This window comes from Lethenteron reissneri, chromosome 42 (genome assembly GCF_015708825.2).
Source record: "Lethenteron reissneri isolate LAM-NWPU_2019-01 chromosome 42, ASM1570882v1, whole genome shotgun sequence".
NCBI lineage: Eukaryota > Metazoa > Chordata > Hyperoartia > Petromyzontiformes > Petromyzontidae > Lethenteron > Lethenteron reissneri.
Genome location: NC_083820.1, coordinates 6,921,413 through 6,940,258, shown reverse-complemented (window position 1 = coordinate 6,940,258; position 18,846 = coordinate 6,921,413).

Genomic DNA, 18,846 nt, shown 5'->3' with positions numbered 1-18,846 from the left:
TTGAATGTGTAGTCTCTTGTGAAACGGATTGAATGTGGTATCTCTTAGTGAAACGGATTGAATGTGTAGTCTCTTAGTGAAACGGATTGAATGTGTAGTCTCTTAATGTGAAATGGATTGAAGTGTAGTCTCTTAGTGAAACGGATTGAATGTGTAGTCTCTTAGTGTGAAACGGATTGAATGTGAGTCTCTTGTGTGAAACGGATTGAATGTGTAGTCTCTTAGTGTGAAACGGATTGAATGTGTAGTCTCTTAGTGTGAAACGGATTGAATGTGTAGTCTCTGAGTGTGAAACAGATTTAATGTGTAGTCTCTTAGTGTGAAACGGATTGAATGTGTAGTCTCTTAAAGTGAAACGGATTGAATGTGTAGTCTCTTAGAGTGAAACGGATTGAATGTGGAGTCTCTTAGAGTGAAACGGATTAAATGTGTAGTCTCTTAGAGTGAAACGGATTGAATGTGTAGTCTCTTAGTGTGAAACGGATTGAATGTGTAGTCTCTTAGAGTGAAACAGATTGAATGTGTAGTCTCTTAGTGTGAAACGGATTGAATGTGTAGTCTCTTAGAGTGAAACGGATTGAATGTGTAGTCTCTGAGTGTGAAACGGATTGAATGTGTAGTCTCTTAGAGTGAAACGGATTGAATGTGGAGTCTCTTAGTGTGAAACGGATTGAATGAGTAGTCTCTTAGTGTGAAACGGATTGAACGTGTAGTCTCTTAGTGTGAAACGGATTGAATGTGTAGTCTCTTAGTGTGAAACGGATTGAATGTGTAGTCTCTTAATGTGAAACGGATTGAATGTGTAGTCTCTTAGTGTGAAACGGATTGAATGTGTAGTCTCTTAATGTGAAACGGATTGAATGTGTAGTCTCTTAGTGTGAAACGGATTGAATGTTGAGTCTCTTAGAGTGAAACGGATTGAATGTGTAGTCTCTTAGAGTGAAACGGATTTAATGTGTAGTCTCTTAGAGTGAAACGGATTGAATGTGTAGTCTCTTAGTGTGAAACGGATTGAATGTGTAGTCTCTTAGAGTGAAACGGATTTAATGTGTAGTCTCTTAGAGTGAAACGGATTGAATGTGTAGTCTCTTAGTGTGAAACGGATTGAATGTGTAGTCTCTTAATGTGAAACGGATTGAATGTGTAGTCTCTTAGTGTGAAACGGATTGAATGTGGAGTCTCTTAGAGTGAAACGGATTGAATGTGGAGTCTCTTAGAGTGAAACGGATTGAATGTGTAGTCTCTGAGTGTGAAACGGATTGAATGTGTGGTCTCTTAGAGTGAAACGGATTTAATGTGTAGTCTCTTAGTGTGAAACGGATTGAATGTGTGGTCTCTTAGAGTGAAACGGATTTAATGTGTAGTCTCTTAGAGTGAAACGGATTGAATGTGTAGTCTCTGAGTGTGAAACGGATTGAATGTGTAGTCTCTTAGAGTGAAACGGATTGAATGTGTAGTCTCTTAGAGTGAAACGGATTGAATGTGGAGTCTCTGAGTGTGAAACGGATTGAATGTGTAGTCTCTTAGAGTGAAACGGATTGAATGTGTAGTCTCTGAGTGTGAAACGGATTGAATGTGTAGTCTCTGAGTGTGAAACGGATTGAATGTGTAGTCTCTTAGTGTGAAACGGATTGAATGTGTAGTCTCTGAGTGTGAAACGGATTGAATGTGTAGTCTCTTAGTGTGAAACGGATTGAATGTGTAGTCTCTGAGTGTGAAACGGATTGAATGTGTAGTCACTTAGTGTCCGCGCACAGCGAATCAACCCAATCGAGGTCCTCCTTCAATGTAACGTTTTTCGTGGGACTCGGATCCGCCTGCGCAACCAGCCTCTCCTCCGCAGGGACCCGCGCCGCGTGAGCTAGCACGGTGCCCTGCTGAATGACGGCCGGCCGCGCCCCAGCGTTTAAAACCATCACAAACGGATCCCTGTCAGCCCCCACCAAAATGTGAGCCACCGACAAATCGAGACCTCCAACAGCCCTATTAGAAGGACCCAAAAGCATGCCCTGTTCCGAGGCCTCCTTCACCCATGGCTTCCGCAACCGGAGGGGAATTAACATTTGTGAACCCGGGGGCACGTGCACGGTCTGTGTCGCTAACGCCTGTATGGTAGCGCACGCCGTCCGAATTTCATTAGGGCTCGTCAAAAATGAAATACGGCGACCCGATGGTAGTTCAATGCAACGCTGATCAATGAGAATTTTGATGGGCATTTTTGCCAAAAAATCAGTGCCCAATAGACAAGGGACCGCCAGGGAGGACGAAACAAAAACGGGTCCCGACAATTTGATATCACCAATGCAAATGGATGCCCTAATCTGACCGATAATGCCCAACGATCCCCCGTTAGCGGCGTAAAATGGCACATCCACCGGAAGAAGCGGACGACATTGTACAGGGAGAATATTATAAATGAGATCCGATATAATAGTCGCCGATGCCCCCGTGTCCACTAACACCCTGACCTCGACCCCATCAATAGATCCGGTAACTACGGATGAACCCGCTGAGGCAGCCACTATTCTGTGCCCCAACTCCGACCATTTAATGTCTCCCCGGTCCCGGCCGAATCGCCCTCTCTGAACCGAATCCCCGAACTCTACTCGGCTCTCCCCCGCCGCAACGCGACGACCCATATGTGCCGAGTATGCGGGCCGAGCATGTGAGGTGCCGCGACTTGCCGGGGTTTGCAGGGACGACTTGGGGCCTTGGTCGTCGTCCAGCCGAGGTCCCATGGCGCGCTGACGTGGGGCGCGGCAACCGGAGGCCACGTGGCCCCGGAGGCCGCAGTTATAGCAGGTGATGACAGTCGTCGGAGATCTCGGTTGCTCCAGCTTGCGGGCCGCTCGCAGAGGCGAACGACCCCCCGATCTCCAGTCCCCCGGTCGTCCCGCGATGAACGCCTCCTCTCGTGGGCTGACGACTTGGGGCACGGTGACAACTGGGCCCGGAGTTGAGGCCACGGCAGCGTTGCAGACGACTCCCTGTTTACGTTGAAGGACCTCGTGCGCTTGTATGCTTGTGGCGACCCGTAAGGATGAAATATCGGTCTCATCGGCCGTGTTGATGGGGACCCCCAGGTCCTGCGCCAACTTGAGCAGCTGCTCCAAAACCATGGCATCTTGGCCCTCCTCGTCCATACGAGGGAACGCGGCGTCGGCGAGAGCAAGCAACGCCGTGCGGTAGGCGAGCACGGTCTCCGTGTCCGCCTTCCGTCTTGCATAAAAATGATGGCGGCACGCGGAGGGAGGACCATAGACCTTGGCCATGAGAGCCAGCGCATCTTTGAGCGTGGAGCGGTCCGACCTGCGTGCGGACGTGAAGGCCGCGAGCGCGTTGTCATCCAGCATGGCAGGCAGTGCCCGCAGTGCCGTAGCGTCGGACCAGGCGGACATCTCCTGATGCGCCAAAAATCTGCGCTGAAATTGGCTCCAATCCCCGCCTTCCGCCTTGAAGGCTGACAACGTGGGAAGGCGCTGCTGAAAAATGAAGTCGTCCTCCTCCTCGTGCTTCCTCTCTGCCGCCCCGCCGGTGTGTAAGATGGCGGCCCCATCGGCGGGTGTGTGATGGCGGTCCGCCGCGCGCGTTGGTGACGTCAGCGGGCGCGCATGGAGAACCGCTGCCACGTGGTGATGGCCGTTCCCGCCAAAAGTCGGTGCAGATGAAATGGCGGCCATCGCCAAATCGTTTTGGCGGGAATCTGCAGGGCGACCCTGCAGAACGTCGGCCGCCGTTCCCGCTCCTCCCGACGAGCTGATCTCCGCCAAGATGGACGCGGCGGCGAGCAGCAGCTCCGCCAGACGGGAGTGCGCTTCGCGAAGCACGGCGTCAGTCCCCCGTGGCTCGTCCGGCGCCGTCGGCGGATCCTGCCCCGTGGGCAACTCCTCTTCCTCACCCCCCGATGCCAGTTGACCCGCGTCGTCGAGGTTGTCCCCGTGGTCAATCCCGTGGGTCCGACGGTTCCTCCTTGTATCCATGCTTGGAAGACCGTTTCACTTCTGACGCCAGTTGAAGTATGGGAATTGACGGCAGGAACTTCTTGACGGGAACACACTTTTATTAAATCTTTACGTATCAAAATACAACGTGTAGTCTCCTTTCTTCCGACTTCACACTCCACTACTCTCGTGTAAACTCTAGGCCTCTGGCTACACACGATACCCTTCACTCGTGTAGACCCTACGCCTCTGGCTACACAATACACTCGACTCGTGTAGACCCTATGTCCCTGGCTACACAATACACTCGACTCGTGTAGACCCTATGTCCCTGGCTACACAATACACTCGACTCGTGTAGACCCTATGTCCCTGGCTACACAATACACTGCATTCGGCTCGTGTAGACCTTACGCCTATGGCTACACACACTACACTCGCCTCTGGGTTACACAGAGTCCCGGTCCCGTTAGGACAGCGGGACTAGGTACCGCAGGGCCCTAGGTCTTCATCCCCGTCTTCATTCTTCGCTGGTTACACACTGCCCTCACGCCTGTGTGCATCCCCTTTTATAGCCCCTGCTCACGAGAGGCGGAGCTGATGCGTACTTCAACGTGAGCATCGCTCCTTAATGAACCAATCACGACGCACTCTCTCTACGATCCGTTTTCCCCAGCGCGTGTTAACACTCCTCCATCAATCACACCGCGCTGCCACCCGATCACTCCCTCTCAGCACGTCACCCGTCCACAGCCAATCAGTACCCCGTAACCCACGACCCCGCGCTGACCCCTGATCCTCCACCGTCAGCGCACGTCACCACCTACACAGCCAATCATTACGCGCTGGCATACGATCTCTAATCCCAGCGCGTATCACCTCTACATCACCCCCTCCCACATAGCTTGCAGCCGGCCCGGCTGTTAACCAACAACACAACCTAACGTCAATGCAGTAACAAAGAAACTCCACCTCTCAGTGTGCCCCGTAACGCAACAACAACAACACAACACAACACTTAAATATGAAGCAATATACAGCCCGACGAACAACACAATAAAAGCGAACACCGGAAAATGAACACAATAAAAGCGAACACCGGAACACGAACGCGCCAAGTGTCTCTGTGACTAAACGCAGTGCCGAGGCGCTCCGGCTGCCTCGACTCCTCACATGGCAGGTCACACAAAGTAGCGCGACCTAGCGCGAGTCCGTCTGGCCGGTCCGTCGTATGGGACGGGACGTTGGCGACCGTCCGGTGGCTCCGGCTGCTCAAGATCCGGCCGCCGGTGGTCGGCAGCTGTCAGTTCCGAGACACCTGGGAGCGGATCAGGCGGAGACATGTGAGGAGCAGGCAAAGACAATTCCCCCTCAGGGTCGCTGGTCACGTCACATGCTCGGCCCTCATGACACAAGGGGAGGCCATACGGAGGCGAGAACGGTTTCAGTCGGGAGGGGTGGACGTACCAACGGCGTTTTCCCCATTTTATCTGAACGCACTGGGGGCGTGCAACCCGCACGACCTCCACGGGTCCCCGCCACGGCTTCAACAATTTAGGCGACGTAGCCAAAGGTGCCTGCGGGCAATGCAGCCAGGCCCTGTCACCTGGTTCCCAATTGTGCACGGACACCTTCCGTGCCCGCAACCGCTCGTTTGCAATTTGGCGAGCCCGTGAATTAAGCCGTGCGGCCTCCCTTGCCTCTGTCAGCTTATGAATATTAAATTTAATATGCTCTGCCAATTTCGAATTTGCTCGTGGTGCGGACAGACCCAGCTGCGTTTCCATGGGCGGGTCGGCTTCCCGACCGTACATCAGATAAAACGGGGAAAATCCCGTAGCTGCATGGGGGGCCATTCTATACGCGGCGAGGACCCCAGGGACCTGCAGGTCCCAATCAACATGCGCCTCACACACCTGCTGGCACAACATAGAAGTCAATGTCCTGTTAAGCCTCTCCACCATCCCGTCCGTCTGCGGGTGGTACGGGGAGGTACGCACCTTCTTGGTACCCAACAGGTCGCACACCTCTTGCAGTAATTTACTCGAAAAATTCTTCCCTTGGTCAGTCAGCAAGCGTTCGGGAGCCCCCTTGTCCAGGACGTAGCCCTGGACAAAGGCGTCCGTCACAGCCGCCGCCGACTGGTTGGCGAGTGGCCACGCCATAGGCCACCGGGTAAAATATTCGACCCCCACCAACAGGTACTTATTACCCCTAGGCGTGACCGGAAAAGGCCCCAGAATGTCGAGTGCAACGAGCTCGTTAGTGCGCGAGACCTGGATGGATTGCAGCGGTAGATTAGCTGGCACAGGCGGTGGTTTCCGTCTGGCGCACTCAACACAACCCTTCAGAATGTTCACCACGTCACCCCCCATTCCCGGCCAATAATAGTCACGCTGAAGCAGGGCAAGCGTTTTGTTAACTCCCAAATGCAAGAGGCGTTCGTGTGCGGCCAAGACAACCTTCCCCCTCACAGCAGCAGGCACCACAATCGCATGCCGCCGGGACAAACTGTCCCATCTCATCAATAGGCCTTGCTTAAGCTCGTAGGAGCCAGTTCGGTCGTGGTTACCTTCGGAACCCCCCGTCTTGCGGCGCAATGCCAGCAGGGAGCTGTCCGCCATTTGGAGACGGCCCCACTCAATCAATGACATTGAGAGCAGCGAGTCCTGACCCCCAGGGGTAGCGGGACCATCCCCAATTGGTGTGCTCGCGGCCGCAACCAACGCCTCCCAACCTTCCGTAACCGGCGGTTTACAGCGCGCCGATCCCGATAAGCACGCACATTTGTGACAAGGCAACAACCGCGACAGGGCATCGGCATTTGTGTGTCGCAAGCCTTTACGGTACGTAGTCGTGAACTGATAGTCCTGGAGGACTTCCAACCACCGCGACAATTGGCCCGAGGGCTGGGCGACCCGCAATGAATACTGGAGCGCCGCGTGGTCCGTCCGGACCGTGAAATGACGACCATAGAGATATGGCCTGAATTGTTGTACAAAAAAAACAATGGCAAGCAGTTCGCGACGGGTGACGCAGTAGCGCTGCTCTGCCGGCGACAACACCCTGCTACCATAGGCAACCACTCGTTCGACCCCTCCAACGACTTGGGACAGCACTCCCCCAATGCCCGTGTTGCTAGCGTCCGTGTCTAGCAAGAAGGGACTCGCGAAGTCCGGATAGCGCAAGGGTGGGGCCCTAACCAAGGCGTCCCGGAGGGAGCAGAATGCAGCCTCCTCCTCCGGTCCCCATCGGAACTTCACTCCTTTCGCCGTTAGAGCGTGCAAGGGTTTTGCAATGGTGGCAAAGTGCTCAACGAATCGGCGATAATACGAAGCAAAACCGATGAAACTGCGTACGTCTGACACTGACGTGGGCGTTGGCCACGAACTGACACAGTCCGTCTTCGCAGGATCGGTAGAAATCCCCGAAGAGTCGACAATGTGACCCAAGTACCTCACGGATTTACGAAAAAGGTGGCATTTGGCCGGTTTAAACTTTAATTTAGCCGATCGCATTCGCAAGAACACCCCCCTCAATCGCTGGAGGTGTTCTTCAAACGTTTTACCGAAAACAATGACATCGTCAAGGTAAATGAGGCACGTATCCCACTGCAAGCCCGACAAAACCAATTCCATAAGACGCTGAAACGTCGCCGGAGAGGAGTGAAGTCCCATGGGTAACCGGTTAAACTGAAACAGGCCCCCTGGAGTCCGAAATGCGGTCTTAGGCTTAGACTCTTCGTCGAGTGGCAACTGCCAGAATCCGGATAATAAATCAAGAGTCGAAAAGTATCGCGCACCAGACAATGCGTCGAGAGACTCGTCCATCCTGGGGAGCGGATACGCGTCGGCCACAGAGATCTTATTCAGGCGACGGAAATCGACGCAAAATCGCAGGGACCCGTCCTGCTTTTTAACGAGCACAATAGGCGCTCCCCAAGGACTGGAGGAAGGCGAAATAATGTCGGCTTCTAGCATATCGTTAACTGCCGACTGAACATGTTCCTTCTCAGCAGGACTCAGTCGGAAGGGATTTTGCCTGACCGGTGCCGCATCGGCCGTTTCAATGTGGTGGCGTAGCAGGTCCGTGCACCCAATGTCATACTTATGTTTACTGAAGACATCCGAAAATTCAATGAGCAACCCGCGCAGCGCACCCAACTGTACCGCTGATAAATCGTCAGAGTCCGCGCACAGCGAATCAACCCAATCGAGGTCCTCCTTCAATGTAACGTTTTTCGTGGGACTCGGATCCGCCTGCGCAACCAGCCTCTCCTCCGCAGGGACCCGCGCCGCGTGAGCTAGCACGGTGCCCTGCTGAATGACGGCCGGCCGCGCCCCAGCGTTTAAAACCATCACAAACGGATCCCTGTCAGCCCCCACCAAAGTGTGAGCCACCGACAAATCGAGACCTCCAACAGCCCTATTAGAAGGACCCAAAAGCATGCCCTGTTCCGAGGCCTCCTTCACCCATGGCTTCCGCAACCGGAGGGGAATTAACATTTGTGAACCCGGGGCACGTGCACGGTCTGTGTCGCTAACGCCTGTATGGTAGCGCACGCCGTCCGAATTTCATTAGGGCTCGTCAAAAATGAAATACGGCGACCCGATGGTAGTTCAATGCAACGCTGATCAATGAGAATTTTGATGGGCATTTTTGCCAAAAAATCAGTGCCCAATAGACAAGGGACCGCCAGGGAGGACGAAACAAAAACGGGTCCCGACAATTTGATATCACCAATGCAAATGGATGCCCTAATCTGACCGATAATGCCCAACGATCCCCCGTTAGCGGCGTAAAATGGCACATCCACCGGAAGAAGCGGACGACATTGTACAGGGAGAATATTATAAATGAGATCCGATATAATAGTCGCCGATGCCCCCGTGTCCACTAACACCCTGACCTCGACCCCATCAATAGATCCGGTAACTACGGATGAACCCGCTGAGGCAGCCACTATTCTGTGCCCCAACTCCGACCATTTAATGTCTCCCCGGTCCCGGCCGAATCGCCCTCTCTGAACCGAATCCCCGAACTCTACTCGGCTCTCCCCCGCCGCAACGCGACGACCCATATGTGCCGAGTATGCGGGCCGAGCATGTGAGGTGCCGCGACTTGCCGGGGTTTGCAGGGACGACTTGGGGCCTTGGTCGTCGTCCAGCCGAGGTCCCATGGCGCGCTGACGTGGGGCGCGGCAACCGGAGGCCACGTGGCCCCGGAGGCCGCAGTTATAGCAGGTGATGACAGTCGTCGGAGATCTCGGTTGCTCCAGCTTGCGGGCCGCTCGCAGAGGCGAACGACCCCCCGATCTCCAGTCCCCCGGTCGTCCCGCGATGAACGCCTCCTCTCGTGGGCTGACGACTTGGGGCACGGTGACAACTGGGCCCGGAGTTGAGGCCACGGCAGCGTTGCAGACGACTCCCTGTTTACGTTGAAGGACCTCGTGCGCTTGTATGCTTGTGGCGACCCGTAAGGATGAAATATCGGTCTCATCGGCCGTGTTGATGGGGACCCCCAGGTCCTGCGCCAACTTGAGCAGCTGCTCCAAAACCATGGCATCTTGGCCCTCCTCGTCCATACGAGGGAACGCGGCGTCGGCGAGAGCAAGCAACGCCGTGCGGTAGGCGAGCACGGTCTCCGTGTCCGCCTTCCGTCTTGCATAAAAATGATGGCGGCACGCGGAGGGAGGACCATAGACCTTGGCCATGAGAGCCAGCGCATCTTTGAGCGTGGAGCGGTCCGACCTGCGTGCGGACGTGAAGGCCGCGAGCGCGTTGTCATCCAGCATGGCAGGCAGTGCCCGCAGTGCCGTAGCGTCGGACCAGGCGGACATCTCCTGATGCGCCAAAAATCTGCGCTGAAATTGGCTCCAATCCCCGCCTTCCGCCTTGAAGGCTGACAACGTGGGAAGGCGCTGCTGAAAAATGAAGTCGTCCTCCTCCTCGTGCTTCCTCTCTGCCGCCCCGCCGGTGTGTAAGATGGCGGCCCCATCGGCGGGTGTGTGATGGCGGTCCGCCGCGCGCGTTGGTGACGTCAGCGGGCGCGCATGGAGAACCGCTGCCACGTGGTGATGGCCGTTCCCGCCAAAAGTCGGTGCAGATGAAATGGCGGCCATCGCCAAATCGTTTTGGCGGGAATCTGCAGGGCGACCCTGCAGAACGTCGGCCGCCGTTCCCGCTCCTCCCGACGAGCTGATCTCCGCCAAGATGGACGCGGCGGCGAGCAGCAGCTCCGCCAGACGGGAGTGCGCTTCGCGAAGCACGGCGTCAGTCCCCCGTGGCTCGTCCGGCGCCGTCGGCGGATCCTGCCCCGTGGGCAACTCCTCTTCCTCACCCCCCGATGCCAGTTGACCCGCGTCGTCGAGGTTGTCCCCGTGGTCAATCCCGTGGGTCCGACGGTTCCTCCTTGTATCCATGCTTGGAAGACCGTTTCACTTCTGACGCCAGTTGAAGTATGGGAATTGACGGCAGGAACTTCTTGACGGGAACACACTTTTATTAAATCTTTACGTATCAAAATACAACGTGTAGTCTCCTTTCTTCCGACTTCACACTCCACTACTCTCGTGTAAACTCTAGGCCTCTGGCTACACACGATACCCTTCACTCGTGTAGACCCTACGCCTCTGGCTACACAATACACTCGACTCGTGTAGACCCTATGTCCCTGGCTACACAATACACTCGACTCGTGTAGACCCTATGTCCCTGGCTACACAATACACTCGACTCGTGTAGACCCTATGTCCCTGGCTACACAATACACTGCATTCGGCTCGTGTAGACCTTACGCCTATGGCTACACACACTACACTCGCCTCTGGGTTACACAGAGTCCCGGTCCCGTTAGGACAGCGGGACTAGGTACCGCAGGGCCCTAGGTCTTCATCCCCGTCTTCATTCTTCGCTGGTTACACACTGCCCTCACGCCTGTGTGCATCCCCTTTTATAGCCCCTGCTCACGAGAGGCGGAGCTGATGCGTACTTCAACGTGAGCATCGCTCCTTAATGAACCAATCACGACGCACTCTCTCTACGATCCGTTTTCCCCAGCGCGTGTTAACACTCCTCCATCAATCACACCGCGCTGCCACCCGATCACTCCCTCTCAGCACGTCACCCGTCCACAGCCAATCAGTACCCCGTAACCCACGACCCCGCGCTGACCCCTGATCCTCCACCGTCAGCGCACGTCACCACCTACACAGCCAATCATTACGCGCTGGCATACGATCTCTAATCCCAGCGCGTATCACCTCTACAATATGAACAGAAATCTATGCATTGATTTTAATGAAGACAAGTCCAGATATTGTGGCCAAGGTTTAGCAAATTGTTTTTATTTACATCGCATAGCAATTATTTTTTATAGCAATATATTGGGGGGGGGGGCATTTTCAGCATATTTGAATATTGGGGGGGGGGGGGGGGCTTCGCCTCGATGTGTATGTGTGTGTGTGAGAGAGAGAGGGAGTCGGAGGGAGAGAGATCATTGAGACGCGACACGCGCACACGACAAAGCTCACCCGTGTGGCCCCACCAGACTTTCGGGGCAAGTAACTGTTAACGAGCACCGATGAAGGCCGACAGGGCACATGAGTGCGGGGGGGGGGGGCAGAATGACACCACGGCCGGCCGCCTTTGTCTCCCCAGTGGCGATGTTTACACATCGCACCAGGTACTTGTTTCAGGCTGAGTCGACCTGAGAGAGGCCCAGGACCGGTGCAGATAATCGTCACTGGGTGTTGTTGGTCGTGAGTGGGAATCAAACTCGGCTCGCCAGGTTCGTAGCGCAGAGCGCTAACCGCTACGCCACCGCTCCCCACACGCACATACACGGATACACAACGACAAAAACAAACATACCCCATATAGCCTCACCAGGGTGTTGGGGCAAGTGCTGTTAGCGAGCACCGACACACACACAGACACACACACAGACACACACACACAGATCCCTTCATGTGTCTGCGTGAGACGTGGAGAGAGAGAGAGAGCACACCTCAAAATAGACCAAATCAAAATTATTCGGTACATTTCGTTCTCACGCCATTCATAGCACGAGGCTATCACGAAAGAATGAGCTGTGTTTTACAGACAGGTACAGTAGGATGAGCGGTGTTGCGAGGTGTTTTCTCAACCGAGTATATTTGCAGGTTATTTTTTTCATTGAGGAACGCGCGTTTGGAGTATTTGGCTGCAAAAAATGTCCACGTGATGAGAAGCGCTGTCTGCTTCACAGTGAACGTCAGAATGTTCCGTGGCATCATTCGAAAAACAATACATAGTGGCCCACGTGTGAGTCTATGGGTTTGATGGTCCAAAAGTTGCCAATCTTGATAAAAAAAAAAAACGATTAAACTAAAACTATTTTATGCTACCAGGTAAGGTCCACTGAGCTATATAGTTAATTTTTTTTTCCCAGAAGCGACCTGGCTTATCGTCACGTGGACATTTAGAGCAGCCAAGTCCTCTAAATGTGGAGGGAAAAACCGAAGGACCCTCCTCATTTGAATATGCAATGCAATTATGTTTGTAAATTAGGTGTTTTTCAATTATCCTACATTGCATTGGTCATCTGTGTCTGCATTGCATTGCTCCTCCGGTCATGTGTGGTCAGAATGCATATCGTGCCCATCATCTCTGTGAGTCCGAGTTATCAGCAACAGCGGGGGGGGGGTCGTTGGTGGGGGGCATATCAATTACCATGAATTCCAGGCGCAAAAGTGGCGTGTTACTGTTGAAACAATAGCAATGAAAGCGTAATTATTTTGGCATTTATAATCCCAACGGTGGTGTGAGGCACGCGGACTTCGCACTTGCCACCTGTTTACAGGTGTAGTAAGTATATGGAGGCTTGACGACAGGATCGGAGGCACACTTATTTATTACACCAACACAGTCATTACAGGTCACTTGGCTACAGGGATTTCTCGACAGCTAACTCCTCTAACCTATACCAATTCCTCCACTACGGGACTAGGGGAGGCTATCTGTCCCAGCTTGGTTAAGCTGGGATCCCGGCTCCCTGAGTCACCAGACCAGCTTCGTCTGGGCTCTCGGGGCCACGCCACCGGCTTGCCCTGGTCGGCCCTTATAAGGACAGCGAGCCAGGGGAGCTCTGGGGCCTACACTAGCTGGTCTTCCGTCTTCTCTGGTTAAAGCTGAGTCCCGACCTCGAGCCCTCGAGCTCATCACCTTTTATAGGACTCGCCCCCGAGGGGGGGCCCGTGGGGGATACACATGCGAACGTCGGTGCGAGCGCCACCCTTGTGTACGGCCGTAACCCCGCCCCTTGTGTTTGTTGGCCATCCGTGGCCATGCATAATCACACCTCAACATTCGTAGCCATGCGCAATTACACCTCTACATCACCCCCCCCCTGTACAGCTCGCAGCCGTCCCCGGCTGCAAAAAAAATCAGAATAAAGGTGCATCCCTCACAAAAACCCCGTGTGTGTGCCTCGCGTAATTTTTAACAAGAACAAGAAAACTTCAACAAGAACAACAAGAGGAAGAGAGAGAGAGAGAGAGAAAAAAATATAACCCGACGCACCCTCCCCGGATAACACCCCAAAACCAACATATATATACACTCCGGACGCCACCTTTCCCATTGTCCGCAAGGCCCCCCAACGGCCGACCTCACAACACCCCTTCCCTTTTGTCCGCAAGGCCCCCCAACGGCCGACCTCACAAAAGTCTGCGCGTTTTGGCGCGCGTTCTCGCGGCGGGCCCGTCACAAGGGCCCGTCCCGGCACGCTCAGTGACGGTTGTTGACGGTCCGGGTACAAGAGGGTCAGGCGTCGCTGCCGAGTGACCCCCGACCCCTCCGGGAGGGGTTGGTGGGCGTGGGCCCGTCACTCCTGTTTCACCTGGGGACGGAACAGTTGGCGTCAGGTTAGGCGAGTGCAGCGACGACGGGGAGTCGGCGACACCCTCACACGTTTGGCCATGCGTGTGTGTGTGTGAACCACGGGGCGGCGTGACGAATGGTTTTAACCTTGAGGGGTGCACATACCACCGGCGCCTCCCCCATTTGACGCGAACACATTGTGGCCGCAAAACCTGCACGACCTCCACTGGCCCCCGCCACGGCCGTACCAATTTCGACGAGGTTGCCAGCGGCACCTGAGGACAGTGCAACCACGCCCTGTCCCCTGGTTTCCATTTGACCACCTGCACCCGCCCCAACCGAAGCCTCTCGTTCGCCTTCTGGCGGAGTTCGGAATTTTGCACGGCCGCTTCCCGCGCCTCAGACAATTTAGCGATGTTAAATTTAACGTGTTCGGACAAGTTAGACTTCGCCTGGGGCGCCGAGAGCTTCAGCTGGGTCGCCACAGGGGGGTGAACTTCGCGCCCATACATTAAAAAGAAAGGGGAAAATCCGGTGGCCGCATGGGGAGCCATTCTGTAGGCCTGCAACACACCGGCTATACGGAGGTCCCAATCCGTCTGGGATATCGACACCTGCTGGGACAGCATGGACGTGATGGTCCGATGCAGCCGTTCCACCATCCCGTCAGTTTGTGGGTGATACGGAGAGGTCCGAACCTTCTCCGTACCCAAGAGGTCGCACACCTCACGTAGGAGTTTACCAGAAAAATTCCTACCCTGGTCAGTAAGCAGCCGTTCCGGAGCACCTTTGTCGAGGACATAGCCCTGGACAAAGGCCTCCGCGATGGCTGCTGCCGACTGGTTCGCCAGGGGCCAGGCCATAGGCCATCTCGTGAAGTATTCAACCCCCGTTAGTAAATACCTATTGCCCCTGGGCGTAGCGGGAAATGGGCCAAGTATGTCCAGAGCGACGAGCTCGTTAACCCGGGAAACCTTAATGGACTGCAGCGGAGGGTTGGACCCCCTAGCAGGTGGCTTCCTTTGCGCGCATTGCGTGCATGACCCCAGGAGATCCCCCACGTCCTTTTCCATGCCCGGCCAGAAGAAATCGAGCTGGAGCGTGGCAAAGGTCTTGTGAACCCCCAAGTGCAGAAGCCGCTCATGAACAGCCCATACCACCTTACCCCTTAACGCTGCAGGAACCACGAGCCGCTGGCGGCGGGTTTTTCCATCCCAGTGCATTAAAAGACCCTGGAACAACCCCCACGAGTCAACGTTCGCCACCCCCTGACCAGCCCCCCCGACGCGACGGCGCAGAGCGAGGAGGGAGGTGTCCTCCATTTGGAGGCGTCCCCATTCCGCGACCGACAACCCCAGCAACGAATCCCTCCCTTCTTGCTCGATAGGACCCGAAGCCGAAGGTGCATCGGCAGCGGCCACGAGGACCGAATCGGTGGTGACGTTCGGGGGTCTACAACGCCCCGAACCCAACAGGCACGCGCACTCCGAAGTGGGTGGCAATCGTGACAGGGCGTCAGCGTTCGTGTGGCGGACACCCTTACGATATGTGGTGACAAAGTCATAGTCTTGGAGGATCTCCAACCATCGAGACAACTGGCCCGATGGTTGTTGAACCCGCAGGGCGTACTGTAGGGCCGCATGATCTGTACAGACGGTGAACCGCCGACCGTACAGATACGTGCGGTACTGCTGAATGAAATAAACAATCGCCAATAATTCCCGACGGGTAACGCAGTACCGCTGTTCGGCTGGAGACAGTACCCGACTACCGTAAGCCACCACATGCTCTACGCCCCCAATGAGCTGGGACAGCACGCCCCCGATGCCCGTGTTACTTGCGTCAGTATCGAGCAAGAAGGGTTGTGAAAAATCGGGGTAATTCAACGGCGGAGCCCCCACCAAAGCATTCCGGAGGGCGCGAAAAGCAGTCTCCTCCTCCGGCCCCCAATGAAACCTGACTCCCTTGGACGTCAAGGCATGCAATGGTTTCGCAATCGTAGCGAAGTCAGCCACAAATCGTCGATAATACGACGCGAACCCAATGAAACTCCTGACCTCTCCCACCGAGGTGGGAGTCGGCCAGGAGCTGACGCATTCCGTTTTGGCGGGATCAGTGGATATCCCCGAGCGCCCAACAATGTGACCCAAATATCGCACCGATTCGCGGAGTAAATGGCACTTCTGCGGTTTAAATTTCAAATTGGCAGCCCGCATTTTGAGAAAAACAGCACGCAACCTCTGGAGGTGTTCCTCGAAGGATTTGCTAAAGACGATGACATCGTCTAAGTAAATCAAACACGAATCCCATTGCAAACCTGCCAAGACCAATTCCATTAACCGCTGAAAAGTTGCCGGCGCAGAATGTAAACCCATCGGCAAGCGGTTAAATTGGAAGAGACCTTGCGGTGTACGAAAAGCAGTCTTAGGTTTTGATTCGTCATCCAGAGGAAACTGCCAGAATCCAGATAGCAAATCGAGGGTGGAAAAGAATCGCGCCCCCGCTAAGGCATCGAGCGACTCATCCATTCGAGGAAGCGGGTACGCATCTGCCACAGAGATTTTGTTCAGACGCCGAAAGTCGACACAAAACCGCAGTGAGCCGTCGTGTTTTTTCACCAAAACGATCGGCGCGCCCCACGGGCTGTTGGAAGGGGAAATGATATCGGCGGCTAGCATGTCATCAACAGCCGATTTGACATGATCCTTTTCGGCGGGACTCAACCGAAAGGGATTTTGGCGGATTGGCGCGCTGTCACCCGTGTCAATATGGTGTCGCAGCAATTTAGTACAACCAATATCAAATTTGTGTTGACTAAAAACGTCAGCAAATTCGCTCAGGAGAACTCGCAGCTGCGCGCGCTGCGAGTCGGACAGGTCCACTGAACCCGCGCAAAGCGCATCCAGCCATCCGTCGTCACAGTCCGAATGCGGTCGCGACGGAGGATCGGTGGATACCTGACCCACGAGTGGTTCCTCATAGGGTACCGGCGTTGCGTGTGCAAGCACGGTCCCTTGAGGAACCACGGCCGTTCGCGATCCCACATTAAGGACTGCAATGAAGGGGTCCCCATCCCCTCTCACCATGGTCTGAGCCGCGAGCAAATCGGGTCCATTTACCCCGGCCCGAGATGGTCCCAACAAGACCCCCCGATCCGCAACCCCTTCATTAAACGGCCGACGCAACCTAAGAGGGACGAGCATCTGAGCCCCCGGAGGTACGCGCACAGTTTTTGTCACGAGCGCCTGCACGGTGGCAAACGCCCGACGCTCCGTGGTGGGGGAAGACAAAAATGTAATGCGTCGGCCCGATGGGAGCTCAATGCACCCCTGGTCAATCAGGAAACGGATGGGCATTTTGGCCAAGAAATCCGTCCCCAACAGGCACGGAACCGCGAGTGAGGAGGAAACCAAAACAGGCCCGGATAATTTAATGTCTCCAATGCAGATAGTGGCGCGGATTTGCCCAATAATGCCCAGCGAGCCCCCGTTAGCAGCATAGCATGGCACGTCAACAGGGAGCAAGGGACGACTTTGAACGGGAAGGATGTTATAAATCAAATCAGATATAATGGTCGCCGATGCCCCTGTGTCAATTAAAATCCGCACCTCTACCCCATCAATATGACCGACCACAACCGATGATCCCGCCGACGCAGCAACAACACGATGGGCGAGCTCCGACAACTGACCCGGTTGGAGCGCTCGCCGCATTATAGAACAATCGCGCGCGACGGACGGGGAATTTGGAGCCCTGTTTGGTTGAGCGCGTGAGTGTGTGTCGGATGTGTGCGTGGGCCAAACGTGTGAGGTGCCGCGACTCGCCGTATCTCTCTGCTGGAGCTTGGGAGGAGACGGCGTGGCGTCCTGACGAGGTGTCGCCCCGCGCTGACGGGGAGCCCGGCATCCTGACGCAACGTGGCCTTGCAGGCCACAGTTGTAGCAGCGTGTGAGCGCCCCCGATGTCCTGGGCTGCTCCTGGCTGCTCGGTCCATTCCGAGCCTGTGGTGCCGCCGATCTCCATTCCCCTCGCCGCTCCACCCCGCAGACCTCCTCCGATGGGAGGGCGGTAGCCGCCATGGCATGGCTGGCCACCCCCTTTGCCGCCTTTCGACGAAGGGACCGCAAGCCCCCGTGGATGTGGCGCGCGACCAGCAGGGACGACATCTCTGCGTCGTCTTGAGCCAGGACGTTGACGTCCAGCTCATCAGCGAGTAGCAGCAGCTTCTCAGCCACCATGGCATCCACTCCTTCCTCGTCCATCCGTGGAAAAGCAGCCTTCGCCAGGGCCAGGAGAGCCGTCCGGAAGGCCAGGGGCGATTCGTTGGCGCCCCGATGCCGATCGTGGAACAGCTGCCTGCAGTCCGAAGGCGGCCCATAGACGGCTGACAGCAGCTGCAACGCCAGGTGTAGAGTGGCCCGCTTTTCCCTCGGCGCCGAGGTGAGGGTAGCCAGGGCGTCGTTGTCCAGCATCGCTGGCAGCGCGCGTAGAGCCTCGGCGTCCGACCAGTTCGCCATCTCTTGATGAGCGATGAACCGCCTCTTGAAGCCGCCCCAGTCTCCGTCAGCGCCGACGAATTCTTTAAGAGGCGGCAAACGCTGCTGTAAGGCGGCGTCCGTGGCTGCAGAACGCTCTCCGTCGCTCCCCGCCGATGATACAGTGTGGGCGGGCCGTGAGCATGGCATCGCCGGTCGCTCTGATGTTGACGCGCCGGCCAGGGTTGATGATGTCACGGCTTGTGCTTGGCGCTCAGCAGACACGTGACGCGGGCCGGCCCCACCCACCGCTCGTACTGTAGAGATGGCGGGAAATTTGACCGCGAGCCGCGTCGGGGTGGCGGGAAACGTCGCCCCGCGCCGGCTGGCGTCGTCGACCCGCGCTGCTCCTCCAGCCCCCAGCCGCGTGATCTCCTCCAACGCGGCGGCCGTGGCGTAGAGCAGGTCCGCCAGGCGGGAGTGGGCCAGCCGGAGTCCTTCGGCCGACGCATCCCCCTCCTCCTGTCGTAGCGGCGCGGGCGTACTCGGCCCCGGCTGCTCCGATTCGAC